General features: G+C 33.6%; 5 pseudogenes; 3 read left to right on the top strand and 2 right to left on the bottom strand.

The window, feature by feature from the left end:
- Positions 1–4,153: 4,153 nt before the first annotated feature.
- LOC136042986 (ATP synthase subunit a-like) lies at positions 4,154–6,166 on the bottom strand (annotated as a pseudogene).
- A 269-nt stretch (positions 6,167–6,435) lies between these two features.
- Positions 6,436–8,045, bottom strand: LOC136042984 (cytochrome c oxidase subunit 1-like; annotated as a pseudogene).
- A 172-nt stretch (positions 8,046–8,217) lies between these two features.
- On the top strand, positions 8,218–9,655 carry LOC136042987 (cytochrome c oxidase subunit 1-like; annotated as a pseudogene).
- Positions 8,932–10,401, top strand: LOC136042983 (cytochrome c oxidase subunit 1-like; annotated as a pseudogene).
- A 269-nt stretch (positions 10,402–10,670) lies between these two features.
- LOC136042985 (ATP synthase subunit a-like) lies at positions 10,671–11,670 on the top strand (annotated as a pseudogene).
- The last annotated feature ends 11,023 nt before the right edge of the window (positions 11,671–22,693 follow it).

Genomic DNA, 22,693 nt, shown 5'->3' with positions numbered 1-22,693 from the left:
TCGCCTGCCGATCACTCCTATGAAGAAATTACTATGATCTCTACATTTTAAAGTGGCAGAAACATATATGCATTGGATTTAAACTCCAAAGATGGGTACCCCCTTTAAAAGTGTCTCAATGATTCCAACTAGGTTTACAAAATGGGAATTCACCTCTCATAGAACAACTTATTTTTTTCTAAACTTTTTTCTAAACTAAAACTTTTGGCATTGGAAAAGAGCCTTTAATCACATTCTTTACCATTTGCAATAATAAAATAATCTAATATATTCCTTTTTTCAACATACGTAGCTATTAACCTCGAAAACTAAAACTTTTGACATAGGAAAAGAGCCTTTAATCACATTCTTTACCATTTGCAATCATAAAATAGTCTAATATCTTCATTTTTTCTACATACGTAGCTATTACCCTCGAAAACTAAAACTTTTGACATAGGAAAAGAGCCTTTAATCACATTCTTTACCATTTGCAATCATAAAATAGTCTAATATCTTCATTTTTTCAACAGACATAGCTATTACCCTCAAAAACTAAAACTTTTGAAATAGGAAAACAGCCTTTAATCACATTCTTTACCATTTGCAATCATAAAATAGTCTAATATCTTCATTTTTTCAACATACGTAGCTCTTACCCTCAAAAACTAAAACTTTTGAAATAGGAAAAGAGCCTTTAATCACATTCTTTACCATGTGGAATCATAAAATAGTCTAATATCTTCATTTTTTCAACATACGTAGCTATTACCCTCGAAAACTAAAACTTTTGAATACTTACCCTCGAAAACTAAAACTTTTGAAATAGGAAAAGAGCCTTTAATCACATTCTTTACCATGAGCAATCATAAAATAGTCTAATATCTTCATTTTTTCAACATACGTAGCTATTACCCTCGAAAATTAAAACTTTTGAAATAGGAAAAGAGCCTTTAATAACATTCTTTACCATGTGCAATCATAAAATAGTCTAATATCTTCATTTTTTCAACATACGTGGCTAATACCCTCGAAAACTAAAACTTTTGAAATAGGAAACTACTACTACTACTACTAATAACTCACTGCAGCACCAAGCCGCCTGAGGCCAACACAGCTACGCACGCTCCTCCTCCAACCTAATCTATTTAAAGCCTCCCTCTTTACACCCTCCCAGGAAGTTCCCATTTCCTTTAAATCCTTATTTATGACATCCTCCCAACCCAGACAAGGACGACCTGCTTTCCGTGTAGCCCCAGACGGTTGGCCAAAAAGGACAATCTTCGGTAATCTGTCATCCTTCATCCGTAGAACGTGGCCTAGCCATCTCAACCTTTCTTTCATTATAGCCCCACAAAGCGGGATTGAACCACACTTTTCGTACAACCTACTGTTTGAAATACGGTCAGTCAGCCGGGTACCCAGAACAATCCGTAGGCAATTTCTCTGGAAAACATCTAGTAAATTTTCATCTGCTTTTCGGAGTGTCCATGCTTCAGAGCCATATTTGACCACTGTCATCACTGTAGCTTCCAATATTCTAATCTTGGTTTGTAGGCTTATCTTTCTATTCTTCCAAACTTTTTTTAACTGTGAAAAAACACCCTGAGCTTTAGCTATTCTACTTTTAACATCTTCACTGCTCCCACCATCTTTACTAATAATACTACCAAGGTAACTGAAGCTCCCAACCTGATCAATCTTTTCGTTACCTAAGGTCACCTGTTCATCTTCACTTATTCCTAACCTTAGTGACTTAGTCTTCTTAACATTAATTTTCAAGCCTATTTTAGCACCCTGAACTCGTAAAACCTCTAAAAATTCATTCATTTTGCTCACACTTTCATCTAATATGCTTAAATCATCAGCATAATCTAAGTCCAGGAGCGTTCTTCCTCCCCATTTGATTCCATGGTCTCCAATTGCCTTTCCTGTGCTCCTTAAGACGAAGTCCATCAAAATGATCCATATAAAGGGGGATAGAACACAACCCTGCTTAACTCCTGATTTAATACAAAACCAGTTGCTAACCTCATTTCCTACCTTAACCGCAGCAGTATTATTCTCGTACATAGCGCAAATCACTTTGGACCCTTAGATTGATAAAACTATGTTTTATCAATGGGTGCTGTCTTTGCTATCATAGCAGGATTTGTACATTGATTTCCTCTAATGACTGGATTAAGAATAAATCAGTTTCTTCTTAAGGTACATTTCTTTATTATATTTTTAGGAGTAAACTTAACTTTTTTCCCTCAACATTTCTTAGGTCTCGCTGGGATACCACGTCGTTACGCAGATTATCCAGATACATATGCTTCATGAAATGTAATTTCTTCATTAGGGAGAGTTATATCTATAATTGCTACGTTAATATTTATTTTTTGTATTTGAGAGGCCATGATCGCTAAACGAATTAATATTTTTTCACTTAATTTAAGACCAAGTGTGGAATGGAATCATCCCCATCCGCCTGCCGATCACTCCTATGAAGAAATTACTATGATCTCTACATTTTAAAGTGGCAGAAACATATATGCATTGGATTTAAGCTCCAAAGATGGGTACCTCCTTTAAAAGTGTCTCAATGATTCCAACTAGGTTTACAAAATGGGAATTCACCTCTCATAGAACAACTTATTTTTTTCCATGACCATGCTTTACTAGTGGTAATCTTAATTACTTCTCTTGTAGGCTTTTTCTTAGCTGCATTGTTTTCTAAGAAATTTCTCCATTGTTATCTACTTGATGGCCAGGCAATCGAGACGGTTTGAACCGTTATTCCTGCTATTATTTTAGTAGCTATTGCCCTTCCTTCTATTCGTCTTCTCTATTTAATTGATGAAATTCATAACCCTGCCTTGACTATTAAAGTAACGGGGCATCAGTGATACTGATCCTATGAATACTCTGATTTTGACGATATTCAATTTGATTCATACATAATCCCTTCAAATGAACTTTCTACCGGTATATATCGTTTACTTGATGTAGACAATCGTATACCAGTGCCCTATAATCAAGCTATCCGTCTGATGATTACTTCAGATGACGTTCTACACTCATGAGCTGTGCCATCTCTAGGTATTAAGATGGATGCAGTCCCAGGCCGGCTTAATCAGTCCAGACTTTTAGTGAATATACCTGGAGTATTTTATGGACAGTCACAAGAAAAAAGATAAGGACTATAAATCCCACGGTATCCTTAATGGTAAAATAAGGGCGGAACGGTAACTTGTCTAAGTTAGCGTTAATTCCAAGGGGGTTATTTTAACCTCTTTGATGAAGGAATAAAAGATGAATTATTGTCAGACCGGCCACCATAAAGGGGATCAAGAAATGAAAAGTGAAAAATCGCGTCAGAGTGGGATTATCAACAGCAAATCCCCCTCATAACCATTGTACTACATCGTTACCAATATAAGGTACGGCAGATACTAAGTTTGTAATTACAGTCGCTCCCCAGAAGGACATTTGACCTCACGGGAGAACATACCCTAAAAAAGCAGCGGCCATTACAAGAAACAAAAGAGCAATTCCAGTCATTCATGTCTCGAAATAATGAAAAGAACCATAATACATCCCTCGGCCAATATGAAAATAAATGCAAATAAAGAAAAAAGAGGCACCATTGGCGTGGACAGTTCGGAGCAGTCAACCGTAGTTGACATCTCGGCAAATATGGGCCACTCTAGAGAAAGCTAAGTCTACTCTCGCTGTGTAATGCATCGCTAAAAAAAGTCCAGTAACAATTTGAATAACAAGACAGAGGCCCAGGAGAGACCCAAAGTTTCATCAAATAGAAATGTTGGCCGGCACAATCTATCATAATAGCTTACGGGGGTCATCCCTATTTTCGTTTTTAACCTCCTCTCCATATAAGGTACTTATCCTATCTTCTTTATTATTCACACTATTTATATATTTCTATAGCTTAATAAGAGCACAACACTGAAGATGTTGGGGTGGATGATTCCTAGAAATATTTAAAGGACATTTATCCATTTATGCATTGAAAATGCATTGTATTAAATATACTATATAAATAGGCAGTGAGTAGAATTTAACTACCCGGTTGAAGAGTTAACAGCTCCCATCCTTCTTTCTGCCTCTTAACAGGGGTCATCTCTTCCTCTTCATTAACAATGAAGCGCTATCAATTAGCTTCTGCTAAAGAGTGGGGGCCGAAAGGCCTAAATTCAGGTCGAAACTGGATTTGATAACATCAATTCTCACTCTGAGAGAAGGAACATCCCTCTTTTAGGATGCAAACCCAATGTTCTATTTAAACTATTCTCCTGAATAAAGCGCCTTTGATAAAGTTAACGATTATTTAATTCATCTTAGGGCACCTTCCCTTCACTCATAAAATACCCCTGCAACAAGGATGAAAGTAAAGAAGATAATCAGGTAGGTTGTCGGGCAAGATATATTCAAATATACTATAGGTAGGAGTAAAGTAATCTCTACATCAAAAATAAGAAAAATTAGAGTAATAACAAAGAACCGAATAGAAAAGGGGGTACGAGAGGAATTCAAAGGATCGAATCCGCATTCAAATGGTGAACTCTTTTCGCGATCCAGAGAGACCTTCTTATTCACAAACACTCCGAGGGTTAATATAATAAAAACAAGCATAAAAATTCTTAATCAAATTAAAATAATTATCTTTCCCTAACAGGATCTCTCGATTGGAAGTCAAGTATAATATTTATACTAGAAAGATTCTATTCACCTCATCAGTAGATAGGAAGATAGAGAAACAATCAGACAACATCAACAAAGTGTCAATATCAAGCTGCAGCTTCAAACCCGAAATGATGTTGGGGAAAAAAGTAGCACTTAGCGTGACGTAAGATACAAATTATAAGAAAAATAGTACCAATAAGTACATGTAAACCATGAAAACCTGTCGCTAAAAAGAATGTAGACCCATAGATTCTATCCGCAATGGTAAATGAGGCTTCTATATATTCCAACCCTTGAAGAAATGAAAAATATAGCCCCAGCAATACAGTAAATAGAAGCCCCTGAAGGCATTGATCAAAATTATTTTCTATTAAGGCATGGTGGGCTCAAGTTACCGTAACTCCTGAAGCCAGCAGAATACTTGTATTAAGCAGGGGTACTTGAAACGGATTAAAGCTTTCCACTCCAATTGGGGGTCATAAGGCCCCCACTTCAATATTTGGCGACAAACTTCTGTGAAAAAATGCCCAAAAGAAAGAGACAAAAAAGAAAACTTCAGAGATAATAAATAGGATTATTCCCCATCGCAACCCAAATCTGACCTTCGTTGAATGTATTCCTTGAAAAGTAGCTTCTCGTGATACATCTCGTCATCATTGATACGAAACAAATATGATTGTTATTAATCCTGTAAAAAATAGCATTCTATCAAATGAATGAAACCATTTGACAAGTCCAGAAGTCATCGCAAAAGCTCCTATTCCGGTAGCTAGGGGTCAAGGTCTAATATTAACCAAATGATACGGGTGATTTAATTGATTCATTATTCTCTTGCATAGAGAGTCATTAGAGTCATAAAAACATAAGATTGAATAATAGCTACAGAGAATTCCAATATTAATAGGATAATCTGTGAAAATACTACAATTGTAGTAACATATAAATTTTCCAGGGTACCTTGAGCCCCTAAAAGAGTCAATAGGAGATGGCCGGCAATTATATTAGCCGCAAGACGGACAGAGAGTGTAATAGGCCGAATCATATTTCTAATGATTTCAATTAATACCATGAAAGGTATTAAAGGTGCCGGTGTTCCTAAAGGTACAAGATGGGCTAAAGCATTCGTTGTCTCCCTAATCCAAGTATATAGAATAAAAGAGATTCACAGAGGAACTGCTAGTCTTAAGGTAACTGCTAAATGTCTAGTAGCGGTAAAAATATAAGGGAATAAACCAATAAAATTATTAAATAAAATAAATAAGAAAAGGGCAATAACTAGGATATTGGCACCAAATCTTGCTGGGCCTATAAGGAGGGATATCTCCCGATTTAATCCCATTAAAACTCTCTTAGCCAAAAATTGAGGTCGCGAAGGAATCAATCAGAAAGATATTACTATAAACAAAAGTGGGATTAGTATTCTTAATCAGTTGGATAAAAAAGAGGAAGTTGGATCAAATACTGAAAAAAGGTTTGCTATCATTTTCAATTTAAGTAAACAGTTTGATCAGAGAAGCCTTTAGCAGAAGAAACCGAATGGGGTTGATAAAGGAAAAATACCATAGTTATAATAGCTCATAGCAAAGCTATAGAGACAAGGAAGACCATAATTCAAGGAAGTGGTATCATTTGAGGAATAAGAGACTGCCATTGGCTTCTTAAAGTTGACAACCTTATATTTATTAATAAACTAAGTCTCTGTACCACAGGGGGTAATTACCATAAGAGAGCTTAAGAGGCTACCGCTTGACTTTCAGCCACCCTATGAAATTTGTAACTCAAGTCACTTTAGAAAGTCTCTCTCTCCAACAGCTTCAATCACAATAGGTATAAAACTATGTCCAGATCCACAAATTTCGGAACATTGTCCATAAAATACTCCAGGTATATTCACTAAAAGTCTGGACTGATTAAGCCGGCCTGGGACTGCATCCATCTTAATACCTAGAGATGGCACAGCTCATGAGTGTAGAACGTCATCTGAAGTAATCATCAGACGGATAGCTTGATTATAGGGCACTGGTATACGATTGTCTACATCAAGTAAACGATATATACCGGTAGAAAGTTCATTTGAAGGGATTATGTATGAATCAAATTGGATATCGTCAAAATCAGAGTATTCATAGGATCAGTATCACTGATGCCCCGTTACTTTAATAGTCAAGGCAGGGTTATGAATTTCATCAATTAAATAGAGAAGACGAATAGAAGGAAGGGCAATAGCTACTAAAATAATAGCAGGAATAACGGTTCAAACCGTCTCAATTGCCTGGCCATCAAGTAGATAACGATGGAGAAATTTATTAGAAAACAATGCAGCTAAGAAAAAGCCTACAAGAGAAGTAATTAAGATTACCACTAGTAAAGCATGGTCATGGAAAAAAATAAGTTGTTCTATGAGAGGTGAATTCCCATTTTGTAAACCTAGTTGGAATCATTGAGACATTTTTAAAGGGGGTACCCATCTTTGGAGCTTAAATCCAATGCATATATGTTTCTGCCACTTTAAAATGTAGAGATCATAGTAATTTCTTCATAGGAGTGATCGGCAGGCGGATGGGGATGATTCCATTCCACACTTGATCTTAAATTAAGTAAAAAAATATTAATTCGTTTAGCGATCATGGCCTCTCAAATACAAAAAATAAATATTAACGTAGCAATTATAGATATAACTCTCCCTAATGAAGAAATTACATTTCATGAAGCATATGTATCTGGATAATCTGCGTAACGACGTGGTATCCCAGCGAGACCTAAGAAATGTTGAGGGAAAAAAGTTAAGTTTACTCCTAAAAATATAATAAGGAAATGTACCTTAAGAAGAAACTGATTTATTCTTAATCCAGTCATTAGAGGAAATCAATGTACAAATCCTGCTATGATAGCAAAGACAGCACCCATTGATAAAACATAGTGGAAATGGGCAACTACATAATAAGTATCATGGAGAACAATATCAATTCTAGAGTTCGACAGGACAACTCCTGTAAGCCCTCCCACAGTAAACAAAAATACAAATCCTAGGGCCCACAATATAGATGGAGTTATAGTAAATCGTGTCCCGTGTAAAGTTCCGATTCATCTAAAAATCTTAATTCCCGTAGGAATTGCAATAATCATAGTTGCAGCAGTAAAATAAGCTCGAGTGTCCACATCCATTCCCACAGTAAATATATGATGAGCCCAGACAACAAAACCAAGAATACCAATTGCAAGTATAGCATAAATCATACCTAATGTACCAAATGCTTCCTTCTTACCTCTTTCTTGGGTAATAATGTGGGACACTATCCCGAATCCAGGTAAAATTAAAATATATACTTCAGGATGGCCAAAAAATCAAAATAAATGTTGATAAAGGATGGGATCCCCTTAAATTAATCATAGTAAAGGGAATAAGCCTTAACTAAATTTACAATTTAGCACCTATAATCGGCCACTTTACTTATGCAACGTTGATTTTATTCTACGAATCACAAGGATATTGGAACTTTATACTTTATTTTTGGGGCTTGAGCAGGTATAGTTGGGACTTCTTTAAGAATGCTCATTCGAGCAGAGTTGGGTCAACCAGGTTCCCTGATTGGCGATGAACAAGTATATAATGTTATTGTGACAGCTCATGCATTTATTATAATTTTTTTCATGGTTATACCAATCTTGATTGGGGGATTTGGTAACTGGCTAGTACCCATTATATTGGGGGCCCCGGATATAGCATTTCCCCGGTTAAATAATTTAAGATTTTGAATACTTCCACCATCCTTGACTCTTCTCTTGGCCAGATCTATAGTTGAGAGAGGTGCAGGAACTGGATGAACAGTTTATCCCCCTCTATCCTCAGCCATTGCCCATGCCGGACCTTCTGTAGATTTAGCTATTTTCTCGCTTCATTTAGCTGGAGTTTCCTCTATCTTAGGGGCTGTAAATTTTATTACTACTATCATTAATATGCGACCTCAGTCAATATCTATTGACCGGATACCTCTCTTCGTTTGAGCAGTGGGAATCACCGCCGTTCTTCTCCTTTTATCACTTCCAGTCCTAGCGGGGGCTATTACTATACTGTTAACTGATCGTAACTTAAATACTTCTTTCTTCGACCCCGCAGGTGGTGGGGATCCCATCCTTTATCAACATTTATTTTGATTTTTTGGCCATCCTGAAGTGTATATTTTAATTTTACCTGGATTCGGGATAGTGTCCCACATTATTAGCCAAGAAAGAGGTAAGAAGGAAGCATTTGGTACATTAGGTATGATTTATGCTATACTTGCAATTGGTATTCTTGGTTTTGTTGTCTGGGCTCATCATATATTTACTGTGGGAATGGACGTGGACACTCGAGCTTATTTTACTGCTGCAACTATGATTATTGCAATTCCTACGGGGATTAAGATTTTTAGATGAATCGGAACTTTACACGGGACACGACTTACTATAACTCCATCTATATTGTGGGCCCTAGGATTTGTATTTTTGTTTACTGTGGGAGGGCTTACAGGAGTTGTCCTGTCGAACTCTAGAATTGATATTGTTCTCCATGATACTTATTATGTAGTTGCCCATTTCCACTATGTTTTATCAATGGGTGCTGTCTTTGCTATCATAGCAGGATTTGTACATTGATTTCCTCTAATGACTGGATTAAGAATAAATCAGTTTCTTCTTAAGGTACATTTCTTTATTATGTTTTTAGGAGTAAACTTAACTTTTTTCCCTCAACATTTCTTAGGTCTCGCTGGGATACCACGTCGTTACGCAGATTATCCAGATACATATGCTTCATGAAATGTAATTTCTTCATTAGGGAGAGTTATATCTATAATTGCTACGTTAATATTTATTTTTTGTATTTGAGAGGCCATGATCGCTAAACGAATTAATATTTTTTCACTTAATTTAAGATCAAGTGTGGAATGGAATCATCCCCACCCGCCTGCCGATCACTCCTATGAAGAAATTACTATGATCTCTACATTTTAAAGTGGCAGAAACATATATGCATTGGATTTAAACTCCAAAGATGGGTACCCCCTTTAAAAGTGTCTCAATGATTCCAACTAGGTTTACAAAATGGGAATTCACCTCTCATAGAACAACTTATTTTTTTCCATGACCATGCTTTACTAGTGGTAATCTTAATTACTTCTCTTGTAGGCTTTTTCTTAGCTGCATTGTTTTCTAATAAATTTCTCCATCGTTATCTACTTGATGGCCAGGCAATCGAGACGGTTTGAACCGTTATTCCTGCTATTATTTTAGTAGCTATTGCCCTTCCTTCTATTCGTCTTCTCTATTTAATTGATGAAATTCATAACCCTGCCTTGACTATTAAAGTAACGGGGCATCAGTGATACTGATCCTATGAATACTCTGATTTTGACGATATCCAATTTGATTCATACATAATCCCTTCAAATGAACTTTCTACCGGTATATATCGTTTACTTGATGTAGACAATCGTATACCAGTGCCCTATAATCAAGCTATCCGTCTGATGACTACTTCAGATGACGTTCTACACTCATGAGCTGTGCCATCTCTAGGTATTAAGATGGATGCAGTCCCAGGCCGGCTTAATCAGTCCAGACTTTTAGTGAATATACCTGGAGTATTTTATGGACAATGTTCCGAAATTTGTGGATCTGGACATAGTTTTATACCTATTGTGATTGAAGCTGTTGGAGAGAGAGACTTTCTAAAGTGACTTGAGTTACAAATTTCATAGGGTGGCTGAAAGTCAAGCGGTAGCCTCTTAAGCTCTCTTATGGTAATTACCCCCTGTGGTACAGAGACTTAGTTTATTAATAAATATAAGGTTGTCAACTTTAAGAAGCCGATGGCAGTCTCTTATTCCTCAAATGATACCACTTCCTTGAATTATGGTCTTCCTTGTCTCTATAGCTTTGCTATGAGCTATTATAACTATGGTATTTTTCCTTTATCAACCCCATTCGGTTTCTTCTGCTAAAGGCTTCTCTGATCAAACTGTTTACTTAAATTGAAAATGATAGCAAACCTTTTTTCAGTATTTGATCCAACTTCCTCTTTTTTATCCAACTGATTAAGAATACTAATCCCACTTTTGTTCATAGTAATATCTTTCTGATTGATTCCTTCGCGACCTCAATTTTTGGCTAAGAGAGTTTTAATGGGATTAAATCGGGAGATATCCCTCCTTATAGGCCCAGCAAGATTTGGTGCCAATATCCTAGTTATTGCCCTTTTCTTATTTATTTTATTTAATAGTTTTATTGGTTTATTCCCTTATATTTTTACCGCTACTAGACATTTAGCAGTTACCTTAAGACTAGCAGTTCCTCTGTGAATCTCTTTTATTCTATATACTTGGATTAGGGAGACAACGAATGCTTTAGCCCATCTTGTACCTTTAGGAACACCGGCACCTTTAATACCTTTCATGGTATTAATTGAAATCATTAGAAATATGATTCGGCCTATTACACTCTCTGTCCGTCTTGCGGCTAATATAATTGCCGGCCATCTCCTATTGACTCTTTTAGGGACTCAAGGTACCCTGGAAAATTTATATGTTACTACAATTGTAGTATTTTCACAGATTATCCTATTAATATTGGAATTCTCTGTAGCTATTATTCAATCTTATGTTTTTATGACTCTAATGACTCTCTATGCAAGAGAATAATGAATCAATTAAATCACCCGTATCATTTGGTTAATATTAGACCTTGACCCCTAGCTACCGGAATAGGAGCTTTTGAAATGACTTCTGGACTTGTCAAATGGTTTCATTCATTTGATAGAATGCTATTTTTTACAGGATTAATAACAATCATATTTGTTTTGTATCAATGATGACGAGATGTATCACGAGAAGCTACTTTTCAAGGAATACATTCAACGAAGGTCGGATTTGGGTTGCGATGGGGAATAATCCTATTTATTATCTCTGAAGTTTTCTTTTTTGTCTCTTTCTTTTGGGCATTTTTTCACAGAAGTTTGTCGCCAAATATTGAAGTGGGGGCCTTATGACCCCCAATTGGAGTGGAAAGCTTTAATCCGTTTCAAGTACCCCTGCTTAATACAAGTATTCTGCTGGCTTCAGGAGTTACGGTAACTTGAGCCCACCATGCCTTAATAGAAAATAATTTTGATCAATGCCTTCAGGGGCTTCTATTTACTGTATTGCTGGGGCTATATTTTTCATTTCTTCAAGGGTTGGAATGTGCAATCATAAAATTGTCTAATATCTTCATTTTTTCCACAGACAAAGCTATTACCCTCGAAAACTAAAACTTTTGAAATAGGAAAAGAGCCTTTAATCACATTCTTTACCATGTGCAATCATAAAATAGTCTAATATCTTCATTTTTTCAACATACGTAGCTAATACCCTCGAAAACTAAATTTTTTGAAATAGGAAAAGAGCCTTTAATCACATTCTTTACCATTTGCAATCATAAAATAGTCTAATATCTTCATTTTTTCAACATACGTAGCTATTACCCTCGAAAACTAAAACTTTTGACATAGAAAAAGAGCCTTTAATCACATTCTTTACCATTTGCAACCATAAAATAGTCTAATATCTTCATTTTTTCAACATACGAAGCTATTACCCTCGAAAACTAAAACTTTTGACATAGGAAAAGAACCTTTAATCACATTCTTTACCATTTGCAATCATAAAATAGTCTAATATCTTCATTTTTTCAACATACGTAGCTATTACCCTCGAAAACTAAAACTTTTGACATAGGAAAAGAGCCTTTAATCACATTCTTTACCATTTGCAATCATAAAATAGTCTAATATCTTCATTTTTTCAACATAATTAGCTATTACCATCGAAAACAAAAACTTTTGAAATAGGAAAAGAGCCTTTAATCACATTCTTTACCATGTGCAATCATAAAATTGTCTAATATCTTCATTTTTTCCACAGACAAAGCTATTACCCTCGAAAACTAAAACTTTTGAAATAGGAAAAGAGCCTTTAATCACATTCTTTACCATTTGTAATCATAAAATAGTCTAATATCTTCATTTTTTCAACATACGTAGCTATTACCCTCGAAAACTAAAACTTTTGACATAGGAAAAGAGCCTTTAATCACATTCTTTACCATTTGCAATCATAAAATAGTCTAATATCTTCATTTTTTCAACATACGTAGCTATTACTCTCGAAAACTAAAACTTTTGAAATAGGAAAAGAGCCTTTAATCACATTCTTTACCATGTGCAATCATAAAATAGTCTAATATCTTCATTTTTTCAACATACGTAGCTATTACCCTCGAAAACTAAAACTTTTGAAATAGGAAAAGAGCCTTTAATCACATTCTTTACCATGTGCAATCATAAAATAGTCTAGTATCTTCATTTTTTCAACAGACCTAGCTATTATCCTCGAAAACTAAAACTTATGAAATAGGAAAAGAGCCTTTAATCACATTCTTTACCATTTGCAATCATAAAATAGTCAAATATCTTCATTTTTTCAACATACGTAGCTATTACCCTCGAAAACTAAAACTTTTGAAATAGGAAAAGAGTATTTAATCACATTCCTTACCATGTGCAATCATAAAATAGTCTAATATCTTCATTTTTTCAACATACGTAGCTATTACCCTCAAAAACTAAAACTTTTGACATAGGAAAAGAGCCTTTAATCACATTCCTTACCACTTGCAATCATAAAATAGTCTAATATCTTCATTTTTTCAACATAAGTAGCTATTACCCTCGAAAACTAAAACTTTTGACATAGGAAAAGAGCCTTTAATCACATTCTTTACCATTTGCAATCATAAAATAATCTAATATATTCCTTTTTTCAACATACGTAGCTATTAACCTCGAAAACTAAAACTTTTGACATAGGAAAAGAGCCTTTAATCACATTCTTTATCATTTGCAATCATAAAATAGTCTAATATCTTCGTTTTTTCTACATACGTAGCTATTACCCACGAAAACTAAAACTTTTGACATAGGAAAAGAGCCTTTAATCACATTCTTTACCATTTGCAATCATAATATAGTCTAATATCTTCATTTTTTCAACAGACATAGCTATTACCCTCGAAAACTAAAACTTTTGAAATAGGAAAACAGCCTTTAATCACATTCTTTACCATTTCCAATCATAAAATAGTCTAATATCTTCATTTTTTCAACATACGTAGCTCTTATCCTCGAAAACTAAAACTTTTGAAATAGGAAAAGAGCCTTTAATCACATTCTTTACCATGTGGAATCATAAAATAGTCTAATATCTTCATTTTTTCAACATACGTAGCTATTACCCTCGAAAACTAAAACTTTTGAAATAGGAAAAGAGCCTTTAATCACATTCTTTACCATGTGCAATTATAAAATAGTCTAATATCTTCATTTTTTCAACATACGTAGCTATTACCCTCAAAAACTAAAACTTTTGAAATAGGAAAAGAGCCTTTAATCACATTCTTTACCATGTGCAATCATAAAATAGTCTAATATCTTCATTTTTTCAACATACGTGGCAAATACCCTCGAAAACTAAAATTTTTGAAATAGGAAAAGAGCCTTTAATCACATTCTTTACCATGTGCAATCATAAAATAGTCTAATATCTTCAATTTTTCAACATACGTAGCTATTACCCTCGAAAACTAAAACTTTTGAAATAGGAAAAGAGCCTTTAATCACATTCTTTACCATGTGCAATCATAAAATTGTCTAATATCTTCATTTTTTCCACAGACAAAGCTATTACCATCAAAAATTAAAACTTTTGAAATAGGAAAACAGCCTTTAATCACATTCTTTACCATTTGCAATCATAAAATAGTCTAATATCTTCATTTTTTCAACATACGTAGCTATTACCCTCGAAAACTAAAACTTTTGAAATAGGAAAAGAGCCTTTAATCACATTCTTTACCATGTGCAATCATAAAATTGTCTAATATCTTCATTTTTTCCACAGACAAAGCTATTACCCTCGAAAACTAAAACTTTTGAAATAGGAAAAGAGCCTTTAATCACATTCTTTACCATTTGCAATCATAAAATAGTCTAATATCTTCATTTTTTCAACATACGTAGCTATTACCCTCGAAAACTAAAACTTTTGACATGGAAATAGAGCCTTTAATCACATTCTTTACCATTTGCAACCATAAAATAGTCTAATATCTTCATTTTTTCAAAATAAGTAGCTATTACCCTCGAAAACTAAAACTTTTGACATAGGAAAAGAACCTTTAATCGCATTCTTTACCATTTGCAATCATAAAATAGTCTAATATCTTCATTTTTTCAACATACGTAGCTATTACCCTCGAAAACTAAAACTTTTGACATAGGAAAAGAGCTTTTAATCACATTCTTTACCATGTGCAATCATAAAATTGTCTAATATCTTCATTTTTTCAACATACGTAGCTATTACCCTCGAAAACTAAAACTTTTGAAATAGGAAAAGAGCCTTTAATCACATTTTTTACCATGTGCAATCATAAAATAGTCTAATATCTTCATTTTTTCAACATACGTAGCTATTACCCTCGAAAACTAAAACTTTTGAAATAGGAAAAGAGCCTTTAATCACATTCTTTACCATGTGCAATCATAAAATAGTCTAATATCTTCATTTTTTCAACATACGTAGCTCTTACCCCCGAAAACTAAAACTTTTGAAATAGGAAAAGAGCCTTTATACACATTCTTTACCATGTGCAATCATAAAATAGTCTAATATCTTCATTTTTTCAACATACGTAGCTATTACCCTCGAAAACTAAAACTTTTGACATAGGAAAAGAGCTTTTAATCACATTATTTACCATTTGCAATCATAAAATGGTCTAATATCTTCATTATTTCAACATACGTAGCTATTACCCTCGAAAACTAAAACTTTTGAAATAGGAAACGAGCCTTTAATCACATTTTTTACCATGTGCAATCATAAAATAGTCTAATATCTTCATTTTTTCAACATACGTAGCTATTACCCCCGAAAACTAAAACTTTTGAAATAGGAAAAGAGCCTTTATACACATTCTTTACCATGTGCAATCATAAAATAGTCTAATATCTTCATTTTTTCAACATACGTAGCTATTACCCTCGAAAACTAAAACTTTTGACATAGGAAAAGAGCCTTTAATCACATTATTTACCATTTGCAATCATAAAATTGTCTAATATCTTCATTTTTTCAACATACGTAGCTATTAACCTCGAAAACTAAAACTTTTGAAATAGGAAAAGAGCCTTTAATCACATTCTTTACTATGTGCAATCATAAAATAGTCTAATATCTTCATTTTTTCAACAAACACAGCTATTACCCTCGAAAACTAAAACTTTTGAAATAGGAAAAGAGCCTATAATCACATTCTTTACCATTTGCAATCATAAAATAGTCTAATATCATCATTTTTTCAACATACGTAGCTATTACCCTCGAAAACTAAAACTTTTGAAATAGGAAAAGAGCCTTTAATCACATTCTTTACCATGTGCAATCATAAAATAGTCTAATATCTTCATTTTTTCCACAGACCTAGCTATTACCCTCGAAAACTAAAACTTTTGAAATAGGAAAAGAGCCTTTAATCACATTCTTTACCATGTGCAATCATAAAATTGTCTAATATCTTCATTTTTTCCACAGACAAAGCTATTACCCTCGAAAACTAAAACTTTTGAAATAGGAAAAGAGCCTTTAATTACATTGTTTACCATTTGTAATCATAAAATAGTCTAATATCTTTATTTTTTCAACATACGTAGCTATTACCCTCGAAAACTCAAACTTTTGACATAGGAAAAGAGCCTTTAATCACATTCTTTACCATTTGCAATCATAAAATAGTCTAATATCTTCATTTTTTCAACATACGTAGCTATTACTCTCGAAAACTAAAACTTTGAAATAGGAAAAGAGCCTTTAATCACATTCTTTACCATATGCAATCATAAAATAGTCTAATATCTTCATTTTTTCAACATACGTAGCTATTACCCTCGAAAACTAAAACTTTTGAAATAGGAAAAGAGCCTTTAATCACATTCTTTACCATGTGCAATCATAAAATAGTCTAATATCTTAATTTTTTCAACAGACCTAGCTATTACCCTCGAAAACTAAAACTTTTGAAATAGGAAAAGAGCCTTTAATTACATTCTTTATCATTTGCAATCATAAAATAGTCAAATATCTTCATTTTTTCAACATACGTAGCTATTACCCTCGAAAACTAAAACTTTTGAAATAGGAAAAGAGCCTTTAAAACACATTCTTTACCATGTGCAATCATAAATAGTCTAATATCTTCATTTTTTCAACATACGTAGCTATTACCCTCGAAAACTAAAACTTTTGGAAATAGGAAAAGAGCCTTTAATCACATTTTTTACCATTTGCAATCATAAAATAGTCTAATATCATCATTTTTTTCAACATACGTAGCTATTACCCTCGAAAACTAAAACTTTTGAAATAGGAAAAGAGCCTTTAATCACATTCTTTACCATGTGCAATCATAAAATAGTCTAATATCTTCATTTTTTCCACAGACCCAACTATTACCCTCGAAAACTAAAACTTTTGAAATAGGAAAAGAGCCTTTAATCACATTCTTTACCATGTGCAATCATAAAATTGTCTAATATCTTCATTTTTTTCCACAGACAAAGCTATTACCCTCGAAAACTAAAACTTTTGAAATAGGAAAAGAGCCTTTAATCACATTCTTTACCATTTGTAATCATAAAATAGTCTAATATCTTCATTTTTTCAACATACGTAGCTATTACCTCGAAAACTAAAACTTTTGACATAGGAAAAGAGCCTTTAATCACATTCTTTACCATTTGCAATCATAAAATAGTCTAATATCTTCATTTTTTCAACATACGTAGCTATTACTCTCGAAAACTAAAACTTTTGAAATAGGAAAAGAGCCTTTAATCACATTCTTTACCATATGCAATCATAAAATAGTCTAATATCTTCATTTTTTCAACATACGTAGCTATTACCCTCGAAAACTAAAACTTTTGAAATAGGAAAAGAGCCTTTAATCACATTCTTTACCATATGCAATCATAAAATAGTCTAGTATCTTCATTTTTTCAACAGACCTAGCTATTACCCTCGAAAACTAAAACTTATGAAATAGGAAAAGAGCCTTTAATCACATTCTTTACCATTTGCAATCATAAAATAGTCAAATATCTTCATTTTTTCAACATACGTAGCTATTACCCTCGAAAACTAAAACTTTTGAAATAGGAAAAGAGCCTTTAATCACATTCTTTACCATTTGCAATCATAAAATAGTCTAATATCTTCATTTTTTCAACATAAGTAGCTATTACCCTCGAAAACTAAAACTTTTGGCATTGGAAAAGAGCCTTTAATCACATTCTTTACCATTGCAATAATAAAATAATCTAATATATTCCTTTTTTCAACATACGTAGCTATTAAACCTCGAAAACTAAAACTTTTGACATAGGAAAAGAGCCTTTAATCACATTCTTTACCATTTGCAATCATAAAATAGTCTTAATATCTTCATTTTTTCTACATACGTAGCTATTACCCTCGAAAACTAAAACTTTTGACATAGGAAAAGAGCCTTTAATCACAATCTTTACCATTTGCAATCATAAAATAGTCTAATATCTTCATTTTTTCAACAGACATAGCTATTACCCTCGAAAACTAAAACTTTTGAAATAGGAAAACAGCCTTTAATCACATTCTTTACCATTTGCAATCATAAAATAGTCTAATATCTTCATTTTTTCAACATACGTAGCTCTTACCCTCGAAAACTAAAACTTTTGAAATAGGAAAAGAGCCTTTAATCACATTCTTTACCATGTGGAATCATAAAATAGTCTAATATCTTCATTTTTTCAACATACGTAGCTATTACCCTCGAAAACTAAAACTTTTGAAATAGGAAAAGAGCCTTTAATCACATCTTTACCATGTGCAATCATAAAATAGTCTAATATCTTCATTTTTTCAACATACGTAGCTATTACCCTCGAAAACTAAAACTTTTGAAATAGGAAAAGAGCCTTTAATCACATTCTTTACCATGTGCAATCATAAAATAGTCTAATATCTTCATTTTTCAACATACGTGGCTAATACCCTCGAAAACTAAAACTTTGAAATAGGAAACTACTACTACTACTACTAATAACTCACTGCAGCACCAAGCCGCCTGAGGCCAACACAGCTACGCACGCTCCTCCTCCAACCTAATCTATTTAAAGCCTCCCTCTTTACACCCTCCCAGGAAGTTCCCATTTCCTTTAAATCCTTATTTATGACATCCTCCCAACCCAGACAAGGACGACCTGCTTTCCGTGTAGCCCCAGACGGTTGGCCAAAAAGGACAATCTTCGGTAATCTGTCATCCTTCATCCGTAGAACGTGGCCTAGCCATCTCAACCTTTCTTTCATTATAGCCCCAGAAAGCGGGATTGAACCACACTTTTCGTACAACCTACTGTTTGAAATACGGTCAGTCAGCCGGGTACCCAGAACAATCCGTAGGCAATTTTTCTGGAAAACATCTAGTAAATTTTCATCTGCTTTTCGGAGTGTCCATGCTTCAGAGCCATATTTGACCACTGTCATCACTGTAGCTTCCAATATTCTAATCTTGGTTTGTAGCTTATCTTTCTATTCTTCCAAACTTTTTTTAACTGTGAAAAAACACCCTGAGCTTTAGCTATTCTACTTTTAACATCTTCACTGCTCCACCATCTTTACTAATAATACTACCAAGGTAACTGAAGCTCCCAACCTGATCAATCTTTTCGTTACCTAAGGTCACCTGTTCATCTTCACTTATTCCTAACCTTAGTGACTTAGTCTTCTTAACATTAATTTTCAAGCCTATTTTAGCACCCTGAACTCGTAAAACCTCTAAAAATTCATTCATTTTGCTCACACTTTCATCTAATATGCTTAAATCATCAGCATAATCTAAGTCCAGGAGCGTTCTTCCTCCCATTTGATTCCATGGTCTCCAATTGCCTTTCCTGTGCTCCTTAAGACGAAGTCCATCAAAATGATCCATATAAAGGGGGATAGAACACAACCCTGCTTAACTCCTGATTTAATACAAAACCAGTTGCTAACCTCATTTCCTACCTTAACCGCAGCAGTATTATTCTCGTACATAGCGCAAATCACTTTAATGTGTTTTTCTGGTATACCATATAACGATAAGACCTTTGTTAACGCTGTTCTATCAACAAAATCGAAAGCTTGCTCATAATCGATAAAACTAAGGACCAAAGGTGTTTGACAACGAAGGGACTTCTCAATTATTAACCTAAGAGTGAAAACATGGTGAACACATCCTCTACCTTTTCTAAAACCGCATTGTTCTTCCCTTAAAACTTGTCTACAGCATGTCTCAGTCTAAAAAGTATCATATTACTCAGTAATTTGCTACCTACAGAGACCAGACTAATGCCTCGATAATTCCGACATTCACTCTTGTCACCTTTCTTATACAGTGGTTTAATTAAGGTTTCCTAAAATCATTGGGTACTTCCCCTTTTTCAAAATCATGTTCATAATCTTCAGTAGCTTATTCCTAACCTCAGAGCCACCATATTTAAGGAACTCATTAATCATACTATCCGCACCTGGGGCCTTATTATTTTTTAATCCTTCTAGTACTGTCGCTAATTCTTCCTCACTAAACAAATCTTCCTTCACATCCAAGGTATCACAAACTTTTTCATTTTCATCTATATCTTTTCCTGCAACTGTATCTCGGTTTAGCACATTCTCAAAATGTTCCACCCATCTTTCTTTAACTTTTTCCTTATCACTAATTGTGACCCCATTTCTATCTTTAACTGGGACTAGTCCGGATCGGCTACTCCCTTTCAATTTATTAACATGCCAGTATAATATTTTACTATTATGCCGTCTAGCCGCATCTTCCAGATCCTCAGCAATTTTATCCATCGCCTCCATTTCACATCTCCTTAGTTCATATTTTAATGCTTTCTCCACTTTCTTTACATTCCTTTTGTTTCATACGACCTTTCGCTCAGATAATTCTTATACAAACCCCTTCTACTCTCTATTAAACCTAAAGCTTTTTAAGAGCCTTTAATCACATTCTTTACCATGTGCAATCATAAAATAGTCCTAATATCTTCATTTTTTCAAAATACGTAGCTATTACCCTCGAAAACTAAAACTTTTGAAATAGGAAAAGAGCCTTTAATCACATTCTTTACCATGTGCAATCCTAAAATTGTCTAATATCTTCATTTTTTCCACAGACAAAGCTATTACCATCAAAAATTAAAACTTTTGAAATAGGAAAACAGCCTTTAATCACATTCTTTACCATTTGCAATCATAAAATAGTCTAATATCTTCATTTTTTCAACATACGTAGCTATTACCCTCGAAAACTAAAACTTTTGAAATAGGAAAAGAGCCTTTAATCACATTCTTTACCATGTGCAATCATAAAATTGTCTAATATCTTCATTTTTTCCACAGACAAAGCTATTACCCTCGAAAACTAAAACTTTTGAAATAGGAAAAGAGCCTTTAATCACATTCTTTACCATGTGCAATCATAATATAGTCTAATATCATCCTTTTTTTCCACAGACATAGCTATTACCCTCGAAAACTAAAACTTTTGAAATAGGAAAAGAGCCTTTAATCACATTCTTTACTATTTGCAATCATAAAATAGTCTAATATCTTCATTTTTTCAACTACGTAGCTATTACCCTCGAAAACTAAAACTTTTGACATAGAAAAAGAGCCTTTAATCACATTCGTTACCATTTGCAACCATAAAATAGTCTAATATCTTCATTTTTTCAACATACGTAGCTATTACCCTCGAAAACTAAAACTTTTGACATAGGAAAAGAACCTTTAATCACATTCTTTACCATTTGCAATCATAAAATAGTCTAATATCTTCATTTTTTCAACAAACGTAGCTATTACCCTCGAAAACTAAAACTTTTGACATAGGAAAAGAGCCTTTAATCACATTCTTTACCATTTGCAATCATAAAATAGTCTAATATCTTCATTTTTTCAACATACTAAGCTATTACCATCGAAAACTAAAACTTTTGAAATTGGAAAAGAGCCTTTAATCACATTCTTTACATGTGCAATCATAAAATTGTCTAATATCTTCATTTTTTCAACATACGTAGCTATTACCCTCGAAAACTAAACTTTTGAAATAGGAAAGAGCCTTTAATCACATTTTTTACCATGTGCAATCATAAAATAGTCTAATATCTTCATTTTTTCAACATACGTAGCTATTACCCTCGAAAACTAAACTTTTGAAATAGGAAAAAAGCCTTTAATCACATTCTTTACCATGTGCAATCATAAAATAGTCTAATATCTTCATTTTTTCAACATACGTAGCTCTTACCCCCGAAAACTAAAACTTTTGAAATAGGAAAAGAGCCTTTATACACATTCTTTACCATGTGCAATCATAAAATAGTCTAATATCTTCATTTTTTCAACATACGTAGCTATTACCCTCGAAAACTAAAACTTTTGACATAGGAAAAGAGCCTTTAATCACATTATTTACCATTTGCAATCATAAAATTGTCTAATATCTTCATTTTTTCAACATACGTAGCTATTACCCTCGAAAACTAAAACTTTTGAAATAGGAAAAGAGCCTTTAATCCCATTCTTTACCATGTGCAATCATGAAATAGTCTAATATCTTCATTTTTTCCGCAGACATAGCTATTACCCTCGAAAACTAAAACTTTTGACATAGGAAACGAGCCTTTAATCACATTCTTTACCATTTGCAATCATAAAATAGTCTAATATCATCATTTTTTTCAACATACGTAGCTATTACCCTCGAAAACTAAAAGTTTTGAAATAGGAAAAGAGCCTTTAATCACATTCTTTACCATGTGCAATCATAAAATAGTCTAATATCTTCATTTTTTCCATAGACC

Source organism: Artemia franciscana, unplaced genomic scaffold (genome assembly GCF_032884065.1).
Source record: "Artemia franciscana unplaced genomic scaffold, ASM3288406v1 Scaffold_2684, whole genome shotgun sequence".
NCBI classification, from domain to species: domain Eukaryota; kingdom Metazoa; phylum Arthropoda; class Branchiopoda; order Anostraca; family Artemiidae; genus Artemia; species Artemia franciscana.
Note: the sequence above shows the minus strand (reverse complement) of the source record. Positions and strands in the feature narration are given on the sequence as shown.